Genomic DNA, 21635 nt, shown 5'->3' with positions numbered 1-21635 from the left:
TAATGTCCATGGAATTAAGAGTTTGATATTAAAGTTGTAGGTGTGTTAATAAAATACAACACTAATTATCTTGTTAGGTTAGGAGAATATATTGAATAATGGGAACGTTGAAATTAATCTTTTATGATTCACACAGAGCAGCAGTTTTAAGACATTTTAAATTAACTTTTATTATCAAAACTAGTTTGTTCTTCGGTATCTTTTGTAAAAAGCATGTTTACATATGTTAAGCAGGCGCAAGGCACTACTTGGAGCTAGCAAATGATGGTGGCTAAGAACATATGTCTCTTGTCGTTGGCTCACCAGATATGTTCAGCTAGCTCCCACTAGTGCATTGCTACTCTAGATCTGACTTTATGGGGCCCATTTATTAAGCTGTGAAAGCTTCGGGGCTCCAGCATTTTAGGTTCAGTCTTCTGATCTCCACCATTTGACTTCTTCACCCCCTAAAATTGGTTGCATTGAAATAATCCTGATCCAGTTGGGATGATTGACAGTCCCTACTTGTAGCCGATTGGCCACCAGCAAACAGGGCCGGCATTGCACAATTTGAACAGCCAATAGGATTTAAGTAGCTCTCATCCTATTGGCTAATTTGACATTTTCAGCCAATAGGAATGCAAGGTACCCCAATATAAAAACGGGTACCTTGCATTCAACCTTCAGTGTGTGGTGGACGATCGCATGAAGAGGAGGCTCCACGTCGGATGTCTGTGTGGCCGCCGTTCCTGCTCTGCTCCATCTCCGCGCCACCGGGATGCAAAATGGAAGATGGTGCCGCTCTGGAAGAAGACTTTGCTCCTGGGACAGACAAACTGATTTGCTGCTTAAAGTCCTCTGCATTGGGGTTTAAACACTGAGCAGATTTTGAGGTAAAATATTTCTTTTTTTACTTAGAGATGTTCAGGTGATATTTTCTAGTCAGCTTTTTACAGCTCTGCTGCATCACTTTCAAGTGTTTCAACATTTGGGTATCATGGCCCTTTAAGTAAAACAAAAGAAAAGCTGGAAACACAAAGATAAATAAGAAAAGGAAACCGATGCAATACGTGAGCCTGGCTGCATTACAGGACAGAATAAAGGCACAAACTCTCCAGCAGAAAAATGGGCCAATACAATACTTTGTATCCTTGTGCTGTTGTGCAGGTCAGGTGACACGCAGGGGCTACGTGAGAACAGCAGGAGGGGAGGGGAGGAGAGAAAGGAGGGGAGGGGAGGAGAGAAAGGAGGGGAGGGGAGGAGAGAAAGGAGGGGAGGGGAGAAAAGGAGGAGAGGGGAGGGGAGAAAAGGAGGAGAGGGTAGGGGGACATGGGCTTGACAGCTGGAAGTGGCAGTTTCAGAAGCTGCGTCGCTCTCCTGCAGCATGCTGGGTAAGTGTATTCTCTGAGTAGACTTCATACAAGTGTGTGAGCTGTGCACGTGAGTATAAACTGTGCATGTGAGTGTGTGCTATGCATGTGTATAAACTGTGCACATGAGTATGAACTGTCAGTGTGGGTTGTGCACGAGTATGAACTGTGAGTGTGAGCTGGGCACATGAGTGTGAGCTGTGCACATGATTATGAACTGTGCATGTGAGTGGGAGCTGTGCACATGAGTATGATCTGCGCATGTGAGTGTGAGCTGTGCACATGAGTATGAACTGTGCATGTGAGTGTGAGCTGTGCACATGAGTATGAACTGTGCATGTGAGTGTGAGCTGTGCACATGAGTATGATCTGCGCATGTCAGTGTGAGCTGTGCACGTGAGTATAAACTGTGTACATGAGCTGTGCACATGAGTATGAACTGTGAGTGTGAGCTGTGCACATGAGTATGAACTGTGAGTGTGAGCTGTGCACATGTGTATGAACTGTGAGTGTGAGCTGTGCACATGATTATGAACTGTGCATGTGAGTGTGAGCTGTGCACATGAGTATGATCTGCGCATGTGAGTGTGAGCTATGCACATGAGTATGAACTGTGCATGTGAGTGTGAGCTGTGCACATGAGTATGAACTGTGCATGTGAGTGTGAGCTGTGCACATGAGTATGAACTGTGCATGTGAGTGTGAGCTGTGCACATGAGTATGAACTGTGCATGTGAGTGTGAGCTGTGCACATGAGTATGAACTGTGCATGTGAGTGTGAGCTGTGCACATGAGTATGAACTGTGCATGTGAGTGTGAGCTGTGCACATGAGTATGATCTGCACATGTTAGTGTGAGCTTTGCACGTGAGTATAAACTGTGTACGTGAGCTGTGCACATGAGTATGAACTGTGAGTGTGAGCTGTGCACATGAGTATGAACTGTGAGTGTGAGCTGTGCACATGATTATGAACTGTGCATGTGAGTGTGAGCTGTGCACATGAGTATGATCTGCGCATGTGAGTGTGAGCTATGCACATGAGTATGAACTGTGCATGTGAGTGTGAGCTGTGCACATGAGTATGAACTGTGCATGTGAGTGTGAGCTGTGCACATGAGTGTGAGCTGTGCACATGAGTATGAACTGTGCATGTGAGTGTGAGCTGTGCACATGAGTATGAACTGTGCATGTGAGTGTGAGCTGTGCACATGAGTATGATCTGCACATGTTAGTGTGAGCTTTGCACGTGAGTATAAACTGTGTACGTGAGCTGTGCACATGAGTATGAACTGTGAGTGTGAGCTGTGCACATGAATATGAACTGTGAGTGTGAGCTGTGCACATGAGTATGAACTGTGCGTGTGAGTGTGAGCTGTGCACGTGTGGGATTTTCTGTGGTCACTATAGGGTTTTATATGTAGTTAAATAAATGCAACCTATTTCTATTGTGCATTAACTAGAACACTGTCTAAACATGTAAAAGAATATTTTTGCCTATAAGTGGTTAGGCTATAGCGGTTTATATTGATGTTGAAACCACCAGGAAGTGTATGTTTGTGCACAGTTGGTCCATAGGATAGAAGCTCACTGGCTCATAAGTAAATTTCCCAACTCTCTATTGGTAGACAGTGACACGCCTCCCAAGCAATAGAACAAATAAAGTGTATTCATTTACACAGCGCATCTTATTCATCAGCCACTCAAATCCGAGGCTTTAGCTGTTTGGTGAATACATAAGAATACTTCCTATTATACGGTAAAACTAGATCACTTTACAGCATCTCTTTCTGTTGTAAAATAAACTGAGTCTCATTTCTTGCTAACAGCCGCTTATAAAACTGAATCTACTGTTCCCCAGTTTCCTCTGGCTCGGTCAATGGTCTGTCAGTCTTTTATTTGCAGCAGTTTCCCGCAGGGCCAGAAAGCCGTATGTGACAATCCCATAAACTTCACAGACCCAGCAAGTGAACATGCTATTACTGTTACATCCACATCTGAGTAACATACAGCAGAGTATACTACAGCCTCGGTGACCTGTATCTGCTCACTGTGACTGGGATAAGGTTCAGCGTTACCTACATGTGAGTCATTGCAGTGTATACTACAGCCTCGGTGACCTGTATCTGCTCACTGTGACTGGGATCAGGTTCAGCGTTACCTACATGTGAGTCATTACAGGGTATACTACAGGCTCAGTGAACTGTGTTTGTTCACTGTGACTAGGATTCAGTGTTACCTACATGTCAACCTTTGTAGGGTATACTACAGCCTCAATGACCTGTATTTGCTTACTGTGACTGGGATCAGGTTCAGCGTTACTTACATGTGAGTCTTTACAGAGTATACTACAGCCTCAGTGACCTGTGTCTGCTCACTGTGACTGGGATCAGGTTCAGCGTTACCTACATGTGAGTCATTACAGGGTATACTACAGCCTCAGTGACCTGTGTCTGCTCACTGTGACTGGGATCAGGTTCAGCGTTACCTACATGTGTGTCATTGCAGGGTATACTACAGCCTCAGTGACCTGTGTCTGCTCACTGTGACTGGGATCAGGTTCAGCGTTACCTACATGTGAGTCATTACAGGGTATACTACAGGCTCTGTAACCTGTGTTTGCTCACTGTGACTGGGATCAGGTTCAGCGTTACCGACATGTGAGTCATTACAGGGTATACTACAGGCTCTGTAACCTGTGTTTGCTCACTGTGACTGGGATCAGGTTCAGCGTTACCTACATGTGAGTCATTCCAGGGTATACTACAGGCTCTGTAACCTGTGTTCGCTCACTGTGACTGGGATCAGGTTCAGCATTACCTACATGTCAGTCATTGCAGGGTATACTACAGGCTCGGTGACCGGTGTTTGCTCACTGTGACTGGGATCAGGTTCAGCGTTACCTACATGTGAGTCATTGCAGGGTATATTACAGGCTTGGTGATCTGTGTTTGCTCACTGTGACTAGGATCAGGTTCAGCGTTACCTACATGTGAGTCATTGCAGAGTATACTACAGCCTCGGTGACCTGTATCTGCTCACTGTGACTGGGATAAGGTTCAGCGTTACCTACATGTGAGTCATTGCAGTGTATACTACAGCCTCGGTGACCTGTGTCTGCTCACTGTGACTGGGATCAGGTTCAGCGTTACCTACATGTGAGTCATTACAGGGTATACTACAGCCTCGGTGACCTGTGTTTGCTCACTGTGACTAGGATCAGGTTCAGCGTTACCTACATGCGAGTCATTGCAGAGTATACTACAGCCTCGGTGACCTGGGTCTGCTCACTGTGACTGGGATCAGGTTCATCGTTACCTACATGTGAGTCATTACAGGGTATACTACAGCCTCAGTGACCTGTATCTGCTCACTGTGACTGGGATCAGGTTCAGCGTTACCTACATGTGAGTCATTACAGGGTATACTACAGCCTCGGTGACCTGTGTTTGCTCACTGTGAATGGGATCAGGTTCAGCATTACCTACATATGAGTCATTGCAGGGTATACTACAGCCTTGGTGACCTGTGTTTGCTCACTGTGACAAGGATCAGGTTCAGCCTTACCTACATGTGAGTCATTGCAGAGTATACTACAGCCTTGGTGACCTGTGTTTGCTTACTGTGAAAAGGATCAGGTTCAGCGTTACCTACATGTGAGTCATTGCAGGGTATACTACAGCCTCGTTGACCTGTGTTTGCTCACTGTGACTGGGATCAGGTTCAGCATTAACTACATGTGAGTCATTGTAGGGTATACTACAGGCTTAGTGACCGGTGTTTGCTCACTGTGACTGGGATCAGGTTCAGCGTTACCCACATGTGAGTCATTACAGGGTATACTACAGCCTCAGTGACCTGTGTTTGCTCACTGTGACTAGGATCAGGTTCAGCGTTACTTACATGTAAGTCATTGCAGAGTATACTACAGCCTCTGTGACCTGTGTTTGCTCACTGTGACTGGGATCAGGTTCAGCGTTACCTACATGTGAGTCATGACAGAGTATACTACAGCCTCTGTGACCTGTGTTTGCTCACTGTGACTGGGATCAGGTTCAGCGTTACCTACATGTGAGTCATTACAGGGTATACTACAGCCTCGGTGACCTGTTTTTTCTCACTGTGACTGGGATCAGGTTCAGCGTTACCTACATGTGAGTCATTGCAGAGTATACTACAGCCTCGGTGAACTATGTTTGCTCCCTGTGGCAAGGATCAGGTTCAGCGTTACCTACATGTGAGTCATTGCAGGGTATACTACAGCCTCAGTGAACTATGTTTGCTCACTGTGACAAGGATAAGGTTCAGCGTTACCTACATGTTAGTCATTGCAGGGTATACTACAGGCTAGGTGACCTGTGTTTGCTCACTGGGACAAGGATAAGGTTCAGCGTTACCTACATGTGAGTCAGCCTCGTTGACCTGTGTTTGCTCACTGTGACTGGGATCAGGTTCAGCATTACCTACATGTGAGTCATTGGAGGGTATACTACAGCCTCGTTGACCTGTGTTTGCTCACTGTGACTGGGATCAGGTTCAGCGTTACTTACATGTGAGTCATTGCAGGGTATACTACAGCCTCAGGGACCTGTGTTTGCTCACTGTGACAAGGATCAGGTTCAGCGTTACCTACATGTGAGTCATTACAGAGTATACTACAGCCTCTGTGAACTATGGTTGCTCCCTGTGACAAGGATCAGGTTCAGCGTTACCTACATGTGAGTCATTGCAGGGTATACTACAGCCTCGGTGACCTGTTTTTTCTCACTGTGACTGGGATCAGGTTCAGCGTTACCTACATGTGAGTCATTACAGAGTATACTACAGCCTTGGTGACCTCTGCTCACTGTGACTAGGATCAGGTTCAGCGTTACCTACATGTGAGTCATTACAGGGTATACTACAGCCTCTGTGACCTGTGTCTGCTCACTGTGACTGGGATCAGGTTCAGCGTTTCCTACATGTGAGTCATTACAGAGTATACTAAAGCCTCGGTGACCTGTGTTTGCTCACTGTGACTGGGATCAGGTTCAGCGTTACCTACATGTGAGTCATTACAGGGTATACTACAGCTTCTGTGACCTGTGTCTGCTCACTGTGACTGGGATCAGGTTCAGCGTTTCCTACATGTGAGTCATTACAGAGTATACTACAGGCTCGGTGAACTGTGTCTGTTCACCGTGACTGGGATCAGGTTCAGCGTTACCTACATGTGAGTCATTACAGGGTATACTACAGCCTCGGTTACCTGTGTTTGCTCACTGTGACTAGGATCAGGTTCAGCGATACCTACATGTGAGTCATTACATGGTATACTACAGGCTCTGTAACCTGTGTTTGCTCACTGTGACTAGGATCAGGTTCAGCGTTACCTACATGTCAACCTTTGTAGGGTATACTACAGCCTCTATGACCTGTATTTCCTTACTGTGACTGGGATCAGGTTCAGCATTACTTACATGTCAGTCTTTACAGGGTATACTACAGCCTCAGTGACCTGTGTTTGCTCACTGTGACTGGGATCAGGTTCAGCATTACCTACATGGGAGTCATTCCAGGGTATAACACAGCCTCAGTGACCTCTGCAATCTGACTAGGATCAGGTTCAGCTTTACCTACAAGGGAGTTATTGCAGGGTAAACTACAGGCTCTGTAACCTGTGTTTGCTCACTATGACTAGGATCAGGTTCAGTGTTACCTACATGTGAGTCATTACAGAGTATGCTATATCCTCAGTGACCTCTGTTCACTGTGACTAGGATCAGGTTAATCGTTACATACATGTGAGTCATTACAGGGTATACTACAGCCTCAGTGACCTGTGTCTGTTCACTGTGACTGGGATCAGGTTCAGCGTTACCTACATGTGAGTCATTACAAGGTATACTACAGGCTCAGCGACCTGTGTTTGCTCACTGTGACTAGGATCAGGTTCAGCGTTACCTACATGTGAGTCATTACAGGGTATACTACAGCCTCAGTGACCTGTGTTTGCTCACTGTGACTAGGATCAGGTTCAGCGTTACCTACATGTGAGTCATTACAGGGTGTACTACAGGCTCAGCGACCTGTGTTTGCTCACTGTGACTGGGATCAGGTTCAGCGTTACCTACATGTGAGTCATTACAGGGTAAACCACAGCCTCAGTGACCTATGCCTGCTCACTGTGACTGGGTTCAGGTTCAGCTTTACCTACATATGAGTCATTACAGGGTATACTACAGGCTCTGTAACCTATGTTTGCTCACTGTGACTAGGATCAGTTTCAGTGTTACCTACATGTGAGTCATTAAAGGGTATACTACAGCCTCGATGACCTGTATTTGCTTACTGTGACTGGGATCAGGTTCAGCGTTACCTACATGTGAGTCATTACAGGGTATACTACAGGCTCAGTGAACTGTGTCTGCTCACTGTGACTGGGATCAGGTTCAGCTTTACCTACATGTGAGTCATTACAGGGTATACTACAGGCTCTGTAATCTGTGTTTGCTCACTGTGACTAGGATCAGGTTCAGCGTTACCTACATGTGAGTCATTAAAGGGTATACTACAGCCTCAGTGACCTGTGTCTGCTCACTGTGACTAGGATCAGGTTCAGCGTTACCTACATGTGAGTCATTACAGGGTATACTACAGGCTCAGCGACCTGTGTCTGCTCACTGTGACTAGGATCAGGTTAATCGTTACCTACATGTGAGTCATTGGAGGGTATACTACAGCCTCGTTGACCTGTGTTTGCTCACTGTGACTGGGATCAGGTTCAGCGTTACTTACATGTGAGTCATTGCAGGGTATACTACAGCCTCAGGGACCTGTGTTTGCTCACTGTGACAAGGATCAGGTTCAGCGTTACCTACATGTGAGTAATTACAGAGTATACTACAGCCTCTGTGAACTATGGTTGCTCCCTGTGACAAGGATCAGGTTCAGCGTTACCTACATGTGAGTCATTGCAGGGTATACTACAGCCTCGGTGACCTGTTTTTTCTCACTGTGACTGGGATCAGGTTCAGCGTTACCTACATGTGAGTCATTACAGAGTATACTACAGCCTTGGTGACCTCTGCTCACTGTGACTAGGATCAGGTTCAGCGTTACCTACATGTGAGTCATTACAGGGTATACTACAGCCTCTGTGACCTGTGTCTGCTCACTGTGACTGGGATCAGGTTCAGCGTTTCCTACATGTGAGTCATTACAGAGTATACTAAAGCCTCGGTGACCTGTGTTTGCTCACTGTGACTGGGATCAGGTTCAGCGTTACCTACATGTGAGTCATTACAGGGTATACTACAGCTTCTGTGACCTGTGTCTGCTCACTGTGACTGGGATCAGGTTCAGCGTTTCCTACATGTGAGTCATTACAGAGTAAACTACAGGCTCGGTGAACTGTGTCTGTTCACCGTGACTGGGATCAGGTTCAGCGTTACCTACATGTGAGTCATTACAGGGTATACTACAGCCTCGTTGACCTGTGTTTGCTCACTGTGACTGGGATCAGGTTCAGCGTTACTTACATGTGAGTCATTGCAGGGTATACTACAGCCTCAGGGACCTGTGTTTGCTCACTGTGACAAGGATCAGGTTCAGCGTTACCTACATGTGAGTAATTACAGAGTATACTACAGCCTCTGTGAACTATGGTTGCTCCCTGTGACAAGGATCAGGTTCAGCGTTACCTACATGTGAGTCATTGCAGGGTATACTACAGCCTCGGTGACCTGTTTTTTCTCACTGTGACTGGGATCAGGTTCAGCGTTACCTACATGTGAGTCATTACAGAGTATACTACAGCCTTGGTGACCTCTGCTCACTGTGACTAGGATCAGGTTCAGCGTTACCTACATGTGAGTCATTACAGGGTATACTACAGCCTCTGTGACCTGTGTCTGCTCACTGTGACTGGGATCAGGTTCAGCGTTTCCTACATGTGAGTCATTACAGAGTATACTAAAGCCTCTGTGACCTGTGTTTGCTCACTGTGACTGGGATCAGGTTCAGCGTTACCTACATGTGAGTCATTACAGGGTATACTACAGCTTCTGTGACCTGTGTCTGCTCACTGTGACTGGGATCAGGTTCAGCGTTTCCTACATGTGAGTCATTACAGAGTAAACTACAGGCTCGGTGAACTGTGTCTGTTCACCGTGACTGGGATCAGGTTCAGCGTTACCTACATGTGAGTCATTACAGGGTATACTACAGCCTCGGTTACCTGTGTTTGCTCACTGTGACTAGGATCAGGTTCAGCGATACCTACATGTGAGTCATTACATGGTATACTACAGGCTCTGTAACCTGTGTTTGCTCACTGTGACTAGGATCAGGTTCAGCGTTACCTACATGTCAACCTTTGTAGGGTATACTACAGCCTCTATGACCTGTATTTCCTTACTGTGACTGGGATCAGGTTCAGCATTACTTACATGTCAGTCTTTACAGGGTATACTACAGCCTCAGTGACCTGTGTTTGCTCACTGTGACTGGGATCAGGTTCAGCATTACCTACATGGGAGTCATTCCAGGGTATAACACAGCCTCAGTGACCTCTGCAATCTGACTAGGATCAGGTTCAGCTTTACCTACAAGGGAGTTATTGCAGGGTAAACTACAGGCTCTGTAACCTGTGTTTGCTCACTATGACTAGGATCAGGTTCAGTGTTACCTACATGTGAGTCATTACAGAGTATGCTATATCCTCAGTGACCTCTGTTCACTGTGACTAGGATCAGGTTAATCGTTACATACATGTGAGTCATTACAGGGTATACTACAGCCTCAGTGACCTGTGTCTGTTCACTGTGACTGGGATCAGGTTCAGCGTTACCTACATGTGAGTCATTACAAGGTATACTACAGGCTCAGCGACCTGTGTTTGCTCACTGTGACTAGGATCAGGTTCAGCGTTACCTACATGTGAGTCATTACAGGGTATACTACAGCCTCAGTGACCTGTGTTTGCTCACTGTGACTAGGATCAGGTTCAGCGTTACCTACATGTGAGTCATTACAGGGTGTACTACAGGCTCAGCGACCTGTGTTTGCTCACTGTGACTGGGATCAGGTTCAGCGTTACCTACATGTGAGTCATTACAGGGTAAACCACAGCCTCAGTGACCTATGCCTGCTCACTGTGACTGGGTTCAGGTTCAGCTTTACCTACATATGAGTCATTACAGGGTATACTACAGGCTCTGTAACCTATGTTTGCTCACTGTGACTAGGATCAGTTTCAGTGTTACCTACATGTGAGTCATTAAAGGGTATACTACAGCCTCGATGACCTGTATTTGCTTACTGTGACTGGGATCAGGTTCAGCGTTACCTACATGTGAGTCATTACAGGGTATACTACAGGCTCAGTGAACTGTGTCTGCTCACTGTGACTGGGATCAGGTTCAGCTTTACCTACATGTGAGTCATTACAGGGTATACTACAGGCTCTGTAATCTGTGTTTGCTCACTGTGACTAGGATCAGGTTCAGCGTTACCTACATGTGAGTCATTAAAGGGTATACTACAGCCTCAGTGACCTGTGTCTGCTCACTGTGACTAGGATCAGGTTCAGCGTTACCTACATGTGAGTCATTACAGGGTATACTACAGGCTCAGCGACCTGTGTCTGCTCACTGTGACTAGGATCAGGTTCAGCGTTACCTACATGTGAGTCATTAAAGGGTATACTACAGCCTCTATGACCTGTATTTCCTTACTGTGACTGGGATCAGGTTCAGCATTACTTACATGTCAGTCTTTACAGGGTATACTACAGCCTCAATGACCTCTTCTCTCTGTTACTAGGATCAGGTTCAGCGTTGCCTACATGTGAGTCATTACAGAGTATACTACAGCCTCGGTGACCTGTGTTTGCTCACTGTGACTGGGATCAGGTTCAGCATTACCTACATGTGAGTCATTACAGGGTATAACACAGCCTCAGTGACCTGTGTTTGCTCACTGTGACTGGGATCAGGTTCAGCATTACCTACATGGGAGTCATTCCAGGGTATAACACAGCCTCAGTGACCTCTGCAATCTGACTAGGATCAGGTTCAACTTTACCTACAAGGGAGTTATTGCAGGGTAAACTACAGGCTCTGTAACCTGTGTTTGCTCACTATGACTAGGATCAGGTTCAGCGTTACCTACATGTGAGTCATTACAGAGTATGCTATATCCTCAGTGAACTCTGTTCACTGTGACTAGGATCAGGTTAATCGTTACCTACATGTGAGTCATTACAGGGTATACTACAGCCTCAGTGACCTGTGTCTGTTCACTGTGACTGGGATCAGGTTCAGCGTTACCTACATGTGAGTCATTACAAGGTATACTACAGGCTCAGCGACCTGTGTTTGCTCACTGTGACTAGGATCAGGTTCAGCGTTACCTACATGTGAGTCATTACAGGGTATACTACAGCCTCAGTGACCTGTGTTTGCTCACTGTGACTAGGATCAGGTTCAGCGTTACCTACATGTGAGTCATTAAAGGGTATACTACAGCCTCAGTGACCTGTGTCTGCTCCCTTGACTAGGATCAGGTTCAGCGTTACCTACATGTGAGTCATTAAAGGGTATACTACAGCCTCAGTGACCTGTGTCTGCTCACTGTGACTAGGATCAGGTTCAGCGTTACCTACATTTTTACAAGAGACCCACTGGACAGACCCTTCCCCTCATACATTTAAATCTTACCTATACCCGATTTGCGAGACGGCCTTCTACACCAAAAAAAGAGAGGTGTAGCCATACTTATCCATAGAAATGTATCATACTCACCGAGAACTATAGACAGAGACACCGAAGGACGATAACTCATAGTATGTAAGATAAACAATGCTATATATACACTGGTAAATATATATGCTCCGAATGATCATCAACACACATTTGTTTTTAAAAAGTGCTCCTTAAAGGATTACTTTCTGTTATAATGTTTAAGCTAAACAACTAACATATTAAAGTTAATAAACATTAATTAAAACCTACTGACCTATATTTTCTCCAAACAAAGTTTCATAACGTTCTAAAAGTTATATCTTTTATTCGCCGATGATGTCACGTTATCCTGCCCACTATTTTCAGCACTGCGTGTTCAAAATACTTAAACCAATAACTTTGTGTTTAAAGCGCCATTTTGAAACCTAGGTATTGTAAACGGATTGGTACAGAGCAAAGGATACCCATGGAGTGGGTTTGGAAAACAATTAAATTTGCAGACAAGATTTCTGATATACGGTAGAGATATGTTAATGAAATGCTATTGATAAAAAGCGTATTTGGGGTAGTTAGTTAGTAACAGGCATAGAAAATATTTACTTACAGTGGCCCTTTAAGGTAGACCAGATTAAAGTTAAGGTCAAGTCTGTGTGTCTCGCTCACGCGTTTCTATTCCATTTCCAAAAATAGCTTAACCTTCATTCATCATTTATTAACACTCTTATATAAATATTCTTTATTTTTACCTTCTAATTACCTTCTTTTAACGTTCTATCCTCCGACCGCCATTTATTTTAAGTGATTGACAGGCTAGTCCTATTCATTCGTCCAATGGCCGTTCCCCCCCCCCCCCAGGGGGAATAAAGCTCCGACTCTAAACGTCACTCGATCGTACTGTGCATGCATTAAACTTCTGATATAGCAGTTTCTCATGCTCGTTCATTAAATGCGCATGCGTATTTTGAATTTATACAACCGAATACAAAAAAACAACCAGACTGCTTGCATAAGTTTTGATGCATGCGTGGAAGAAGTTAGTATACGCATGTGCAGATGATTGGGACTATTGTGAACGCGCTTAAGGCCGACATAGAGAGTGGGTGGGACCGCTCGCTATGTCCCAAATAGAAAACAAGGAAGTGGTGCGGGGAGGAGTTGCAGTAAGATACGGTAATTACTTTCATTAAAATGTTATATTAAAAAAAAATTAGATAAAAAAAAAAAAAGTTAGCGACTAGATAGCTGGATCATGGATCAATGCATTGCGGTAGTCCATTAGTAGAAAATTGACCTTCACTTTATGAGAGGATCACTTCTCATTGCAGGAGACTATAACACCACATGGGACCCAACACTAGATAGGACACCTGGGGAAAAGTAATTGACCCTAAGGTCTCTCTCAGGACATAATCTCTTTGACGTATGGCGATGCCTGCACACTACAGACCGTGACTACACATTTTATTTGACTGCTCACTAAACTAACTAAAGTACAAAAAATAAAAAAAGAACTAAGTTACAAAAAATAAAAAAATAATTTACAAACATTATAAAAAGATTACAAAAATTTTAAGCTAATTACACCTACTCTAAGCCCCCTAATAAAATAACAAAGCCCCCCAAAATAAACAAAATTCCCTACCCTATTCTAAAATAAAAATTGAAAAGCTCTTTTACCTTACCAGCCCTTAAAAGGGCCTTTTGCGGGGCATGCCCCAAAGAATTCTGCTCTTTTGTCTGTAAAAAAAACATACAATACCCCCCCAACATTACAACCCACCACCCACATACCCCTAATCTAACCCAAACCCCCCTTAAATAAACCTAACACTAAGCCCCTGAAGATCTTCCTACCTTGTCTTCACCACGCCGGGTATCACCGATCTGTCCAGAGGAGGCTCCGAAGTCTTGATCCAAGCGGGGGCTGAAGAGATCCATCATCCGGCTGAAGTCTTCTATCAAGCGGCATCTTCAATCTTCTTTCTTCCGGATCCATCTTCATCCCGCCAACGCGGAACATCCATCCTGGCCGACGACTTCCCAACGAATGACGGTTCCTTTAAGGGACGTCATCCAAGATGGCGTTCCTCAAATTCCGATTCAAGTTCAATCCGATTCGGAACAGCCAATAGAATGCAAGCTCAATCTGATTGGCTGATTGGATCAGCCAATCGGATTGAACTTGAATCTGATTGGCTGATTCCATCAGCCAATCAGAATTTTCCTACCTTAATTCCGATTGGCTGATAGAATCCTATCAGCCAATCGGAATTCGAGGGACGCCATCTTGGATGACATCCCTTAAAGGAACCGTCATTCGTCGGGAAGTCATCGGCCAGGATGGATGGATCCGGAAGAAAAAGGATTGAAGATGCCGCTTGATAGAAGACTTCAGCCAGATGATGGATCTCTTCAGCTCCCGCTTGGATCAAGACTTCAGCCGGATGATGGACCTCTTCAGCCCGATGATGGACCTCTTCAGCCCCCGCTTGGGCTTGGATGAAGATTTTGGAGCCTCTTCTGGATGGATCAGTGATACCCGGCGTGGTAAAGATAAGGTAGGGAGATCTTCAGGGGCTTAGTGTTAGGTTTATTTAAGGGGGGTTTGGGTTAGATTAGGGGTATGTGGGTGGTGGGTTGTAATGTTGGGGGGGTATTGTATGGTTTTTTTTTTACAGGCAAAAGAGCTGAATTCTTTGGGGCATGCCCCGCAAAAGGCCCTTTTAAGGGCTGGTAAGGTAAAAGAGCTTTTCTATTTTTATTTTAGAATAGGGTAGGGCATTTTTTTATTTTGGGGGGCTTTGTTATTTTATTAGGGGGCTTAGAGTAGGTGTAATTAGCTTAAAATTGTTGTAATCTTTTTATAATGTTTGTAAATTATTTTTTTATTTTTTGTAACTTAGTTCTTTTTTTATTTTTTGTACTTTAGTTAGTTTATTTAATTGTATTTATTTGTAGGTATAGTATTTAATTAATTTATTGATAGTGTAGGGTTAGGTTTAATTGTAGATAATTGTAGGTATTTTATTTAATTAATTTATTGATAGTGTAGTGTTAGGTTTAATTGTAACTTAGGTTAGGATTTATTTTACAGGTAATTTTGTAATTATTTTAACTAGGTAGCTATTAAATAGTTATTAACTATTTAATAGCTATTGTACCTGGTTAAAATAAATACAAAGTTACCTGTAAAATAAATATTAATCCTAAAATAGCTACAATATAATTATAATTTATATTGTAGCTAAATTAGGGTTTATTTTACAGGTAAGTATTTAGATTTAAATAGGAATAATTTATTTAATAAGAGTTAATTTATTTCGTTAGATAAAAATTATATTTAACTTAGGGGGGTGTTAGGGGTGTTATAATATAGGGGTCGGCGGTGTTAGGGGCAGCAGATTAGGGGTACATAGGGATAATGTAGGTTGCGGCGGTGTGCGGTCGGCAGATTAGGGGTTAAAAAAATGTATTAGAGTGGCGGCGATGTGGGGGGCCTCGGTTTAGGGATACATAGGTAGTTTATGGGTGTTAGTGTACTTTAGAGCACAGTAGTTAAGAGCTTTATGAACTGGCGTTAGCCCAGAAAGCCCTTAACTCCTGGCTTTTCTCTGCGGCTGGAGTCTTGTCGTTAGATTTCTAATGCTCACTTCAGCCAAGACTCTAAATACCGGCGTTAGAAAGATCCCATTGAAAAGATAGGATACGCAATTGGCGTAAGGGGATCTGCGGTATGGAAAAGTCGCGGCTGGAAAGTGAGCGTTAGACCCTTTCCTGACTGACTCTAAATACCAGCGGGCGGCCAAAACCAGCGTTAGGAGCCCCTAATGCTTGTTTTGACGGCTAACGCAGAACTCTAAATCTAGGCGTTATTTAATTAATTTAATGATAGTGTAGTGTTAGGTTTAATTGTAACTTAGGTTAGGATTTATTTTACAGGTAATTTTGTATTTCTTTTAGCTAGGTAGTTATTAAATAGTTAATAACTATTTAATAACTATTCTAACTAGCTAAAATAAATACAAAGTTACCTGTAAAATAAAAATAAATCCTAAAATAGCTACAATGTAATTATTAATTATATTGTAGCTATCTTAGGGTTTATTTTAAAGGTAAGTATTTAGTTTTAAATAGGATTAATTTAGTTAATAAGAGAAATATTTTTTAGATTTATTTAATTAATATTTAAGTTAGGGGGGTGTTAGGGTTAGTGTTAGACTTAGGTTTAGGGGTTAATAATTTTATTACAGTGGCGGCAGTGTAGGGGGGGCAGGATAGGGGTTAATAAGTTTAATATAGGTTGCGGCGGGATCCGGGAGCGGCGGTTTAGGGGTTGAACTATTTATTTAGTTGCGGCGAGGTCCGGGATCCGCAGGATAGGGGTTAATAAATTTATTATAGGTGGCGACGGTATAGGGGGGGCAGGATAGTGGTTAATAGGTATAATGTAGGTGGCGGCGGGGTCCGGGAGTGGCGGTTTAGGGGTTAATCAGTTTATTATAGTGGCGATGGGCTCTGGGGGCGGCGGTTTAGGGGTTAATCAGTTTATTATAGTGGTGGTGGGCTCCGGGAGCGGCGGTTTAGGGGGTAATACATTTATTTAGTTGCGGCGGTGTAGGGGGGACAGATTAGGGGTGTTTAGACTCGGGGTACATGTTAGGGTGTTAGGTGCAGACATCTCCCATAGGAATCAATGGGATGTCTGGCAGCAGCGAACATGATCTTTCGCTATGGTCAGACTCCCATTGATTCCTATGGGATCCGCCGCCTCCTGGGCGGCGGTTTGAAAACCAGGTACGCTGGGCCGGAAAAGTGCTGAGCGTACCTGCTAGTTTTTTGATAACTAGCAAAAGTAGTCAGATAGTGCCACACTTGTGTGCGGAACATCTGTAGTGACGTAAGAATCGATCTATGTCGGACTGAGTCCGGCGGATCGAAGCTTACGTCACTAAATTCTACTTTTGCCGGTATCTAGGGCTTGATAACTAAGGTGAATCAGCCTCGCCACAAATAAGCTGCGGAATTCCAGCGTATTTGAGGTTGACGGCTTGATAACTAGGGGCCCATATATCAGTAATCTGTATAATAATATGTATGTCAAGGGTGATCCAGTAGCTACCTCTTTCCCCGCCTCTCACACAATTTTAATTCTTAAAGGGGGGAAAGATCCTACTCTGAAAGAGTCATGTAGACCCATAGCCCTCTTAAACTCAGACTACAAGATACTTAGTTCAATTATTGCACAGCGACTTCAGATAACGCTTTCTAATCCATTCAGATCAAGCTGGTTTTCTGCACATGCGTAACTCTTCCACAAAAATCAGGGAAGCCCTGGTCATTACAGAGTATTATGGGAATCTGGAGATGTCTGGGGTGGGGGGAGGATGTCCCTGATTTAGCCATTGTCTCAATCGATGCAGAGAAAGCATTTGACTCGATACACTTTGACCATTTATTCACTTCTTTAGCTAAGTTCGGTTTTAGAGACGAGTTCCTCAACTTTATAATTAATCTGTACAAAGAACCTTATACAAGATTGATAGTTAATAACATTCTGTCTCCGCAGTTGACGTTGGGGAGGGGAACTCGCCAGGGATGTCCTCTCTCCCCCTTTCTCTTCGATGTCTCTATTGAACCATTAGCAATTATGGTCAGGCATCAATTTACGGGCATTAAAGTAGGTACCCAGGAGATAAAAATTGTGTTATATGCGGATTACATACTTCTGTATCTGTCAAATACTAAAACCAGCATACCTAAACTTTTGGAAATTGTTGCTCAATTCGGGTCCTTTTCGGGGTACAAGGTCAATGCTGCAAAATCAGAACTTTTATGGCTCAGGAAAAATAGTAACTCTTTCCTCAACATTACTTTTAGAATGGTCAAAGACTCTTAAGTATTTAATCCCATCTATGCCAGGTGATATCTATATCTTTGAAAAAACGAAGGTATGAGTCTCTCTCAAATAAAAAGTTCAGTTCTTTATTAGGTATCAAAAAACGTTAAAAGTTGTAAGCTGAAATCATCACAAAGATGTAGTTACAAAGTGCATGAGAGGGCTTGTATGTTTCGGGGAAAGCCCTAATCATAACCTAAGGTGCTACACCTTACACAGTGTTTATAAAGAAGTGTTAGCATTGTGATTGGTTAAAACAGTAATGAAAAAAGACCGCCCTCTAAGCACAGCACTAGAGCAAAAGTGAATGTAGACAATTCATTTGTAAAATAAATATATACAGAATATTACAAAAATACTGCTGTAACCTAATACATTATTATGTGACATCTCTATTAGTAAATAGGAGCATATGTAAATATGGTAGAGAGAAACAATAATAAACAATTCTATATAGCGAAAACTAAAATGAAGTATTTCAACTATACTGACAAAGAATTATGGGGCACATAAATGATTAATGGTTGGATAACACCATTTGCCGGTAGATCTGTCATAAATATTTAGATAGTTTGACAATTGGGAGCCTTATGGTAAAGAATCTAGTTGTGAAAGATGGAATACAAATACACAATGTTTTAAAAAGGCATAATACCCAATTGCTCACAAGCAGAAATAATGAGTAAACATAATAAAGACAGAGGAGTATACAGTTTTAAACATATATAATATAAGCACATATAATGTTAAATGAAAGTGCATATTTTACCCTGGATTAAAATAGAAGAGAACAGCAAAGGGTATAATGAAATATCATTAGTGATGTCGCGAACATAACATTTTCAGTTCGCGAACGGCGAACGCAAACTTCCACAAAAGTTTGAACGGGCGAACTGCCATAGACTTCAATAGGCAGGCGAATTTTAAAACCCACAGAGACTCTTTCTGGCCACAATAAATCACCTAACATTCCTAAATTGTTTGGAATAATGTGCTTTAAAACATCAGGTATGATGTTGTATCGATCAGGTAGTGTAAGGGTTACGCCCGCTTCACAGTGACAGACCAAACTCCCCGTTTAACACACTGCACTGCATTATTCTAGGGCCAAAGGGAATCACAGCACCACGACCACGACGGCCCCTGTGGGGTGGCCTGCCTCTGCCTGTCATTTTTTTTCGATTAGTGGTATGTGCTATGGGTGCAAGCTACTGTGACAACAGATATGAGTGGCACTGTGCACTGGCAAAAGTTGGCAGAGTAGACGCTGTAGGCCTGACACACACGCTTGCAGACAACTAACTGCTATTCAATCTATTACAGTCAAAATTGTATTTTTTTTTTAATGTTAACAGATATGAGTTGCACTGGGGTGACACTGTGCCCTGGCAGGCCCTGAAACGCACACGTGTGAAGGAAACTGACTGCTATTATTTCACAGTCAAATTTCTAGTTTTTTTTTTAATCTACACTACTGTTACACCAGATATGAGTTGCACTGGGGTGACACTGTGCCCAGGCAGGCCCTGAAACGCACACGTGTGAAGGAAACTGACTGCTATTATTTAACACAGTCAAAAAAGTGTTTTTTTTTTTAAATCTACACTACTGTTACACCAGATATGAGTTGCACTGGGGTGACACTGTGCCCTGGCAGGCCCTGAAACGCACACGTGTGAAGGAAACTGACTGCTATTATTTCAGTCAAATTTCTAGTTTTTTTTTTAATGTACACTACTGTTACACCAGATATGAGTTGCACTGGGGTGACACTGTGCCCTGGCAGGCCCTGAAACGCACACGTGTGAAGGAAACTGACTGCTATTATTTAACACAGTCAAAAAAGTGTTGTTTTTTTTTAACCCCTTAATGACCGAGGACATACGCCATACGTCCTCAGAAAAAATACAGTTAACGCCTGAGGACGTATGGCGTACGTCCTCGGTTTGGAAAGCAGCTGGAAGCGATCCTGATCGCTTCCAGCTGCTTTCCGGTTATTGCAGGATGCTTCGATATCGAGGCATCCTGCAATAACAAATTTTACCCCTCCGGTGCAGAGAGAGCCACTCTGTGGCCCTCTCTGCACCGGGCATCGATGGCCGCATTCGTTGGTGGGTGGGAGCTGAAGTGGGAGGCGGGTGGGCGGCCATCGATGCGGTCCTTGTCAGAGAGGGGGGCGGGATCGCCGGGGGCGCGCACGCACGGGAGGAGGCGGGCGGGAAGTGGGAGAAAGGGGTGCAAAATATTTAGTACTTGGAAATCTAAGTGATCTGGGAGCGGGTGGGGGATTGGTCTGGGTGGGGGGGAAGCTACACTACAGAAAAATTAAATAAAAATAAAAAAAAACATTTTATTTGCAAACTGGGTACTGGCAGACAGCTGCCAGTACCCAATATGGCCCCCAATAAGGCAGAGGGGGAGGGTTAGGAAGCTGTTTTGGGGGGGATCAGGGAGGTTGGGGGCTAAGGGGGGGATCCTACACAACAGCATATGTAAATATGCTAAAAAATATATATATATAAAAAAGATACCTTTTATTTTAGTACTGGCAGACTTTCTGCCAGTACTTAAGATGGCGGGGACAATTGTGGGGTGGGGGAGGGAAGAGAGCTCTTTGGGAGGGATCAGGGGGTGGGATGTGTCAGGTGGGAAGCAAATCTTTACACTAAAGCTAAAATTAACCCTGCAAGCTCCCTACAAGCTACCTAATTAACCCCTTCACCGCTGGGCATAATTCATGTGTTGTGCGCAGTTGCATTTAGTGGCCTTCTAACTACCAAAAAGCAACGCCAAAGCCATATATGTCTGCTATTTCTGAACAAAGGGGATCCCAGAGAAGCATTTACAACCATTTGTGCCATAATTGCACAAGCTGTTTGTAAATAATTTCAGTGAGAAACCTAAAGTTTGTGAAAAAGTTGACTATTTTTTTTAATTTGATCGCATTTGGCGGTGAAATGGTGGCATGAAATATACCAAAATGGGCCTAGACCAATACTTGGGGTTGTCTACTACACTAAAGCTAAAATTAACCCTACAAGCTCCCTAATTAACCCCTGCACTGCTGAGCATAATACTCGTGTGGTGCGCAGCGGCATTTAGCGGCCTTCTAATTACCAAAAAGCAATGCCAAAGCCATATATTTCTGCTATTTCTGAAAAAAGGGGATCCCAGAGAAGCTTTTACAACCATTTGTGCCATAATTGCACAAAATGTTTGTAAATGATTTCAGTGAGAAACCTAAAATTTGGAAAAATGTAACGTTTTTTTTTTTATTTGATCGCATTTGGCGGTGAAATGGTGGCATGAAATATACCAAGATGGGCCTAGATCAATACTTTGGGTTGTCTACTACACTACACTTAAGCTAAAATTAACCCTACAAGCTCCCTACATGCTCCCTAATTAACACCTTCACTGCTGGACATAATACACGTGTGGTGCGCAGTGGCATTTAGCGGCCTTCTAATTATCAAAAAGCAACGTCAAAGCTATATATGTCTGCTATTTCTGAACAAAGGGGATCCCAGAGAAAAATGTACAACCATTTATGCCATAATTGCACAAGCTATTTGTAAATAATTTCAGTGAGAAACCTAAAGTTTGTGAAAAAATTTGTGAAAAAGTGAACATTTTTTTTTATTTGATCGCATTTGGTGGTGAAATGG

General features: G+C 43.5%; 1 protein-coding gene across 1 annotated transcript in view; it reads left to right on the top strand.

The window, feature by feature from the left end:
* The first annotated feature begins 1309 nt into the window (after positions 1–1309).
* The window catches only part of MAP2K4 (mitogen-activated protein kinase kinase 4), a 1109040-nt gene continuing 1088714 nt past the window's right edge, over positions 1310–21635 (top strand). Inside the window, exon 1 of the mRNA XM_053710735.1 lies at positions 1310–1370. The gene's annotated coding sequence lies outside the window, so the exon portion shown is untranslated. The remainder of the gene's footprint in view (positions 1371–21635) is intronic.

Source organism: Bombina bombina, chromosome 1 (genome assembly GCF_027579735.1).
Source record: "Bombina bombina isolate aBomBom1 chromosome 1, aBomBom1.pri, whole genome shotgun sequence".
Taxonomy (NCBI): domain Eukaryota; kingdom Metazoa; phylum Chordata; class Amphibia; order Anura; family Bombinatoridae; genus Bombina; species Bombina bombina.
The sequence above is the reverse complement of the archived record's forward strand: the minus strand, read 5'-3'. Positions and strand labels throughout refer to the sequence as shown.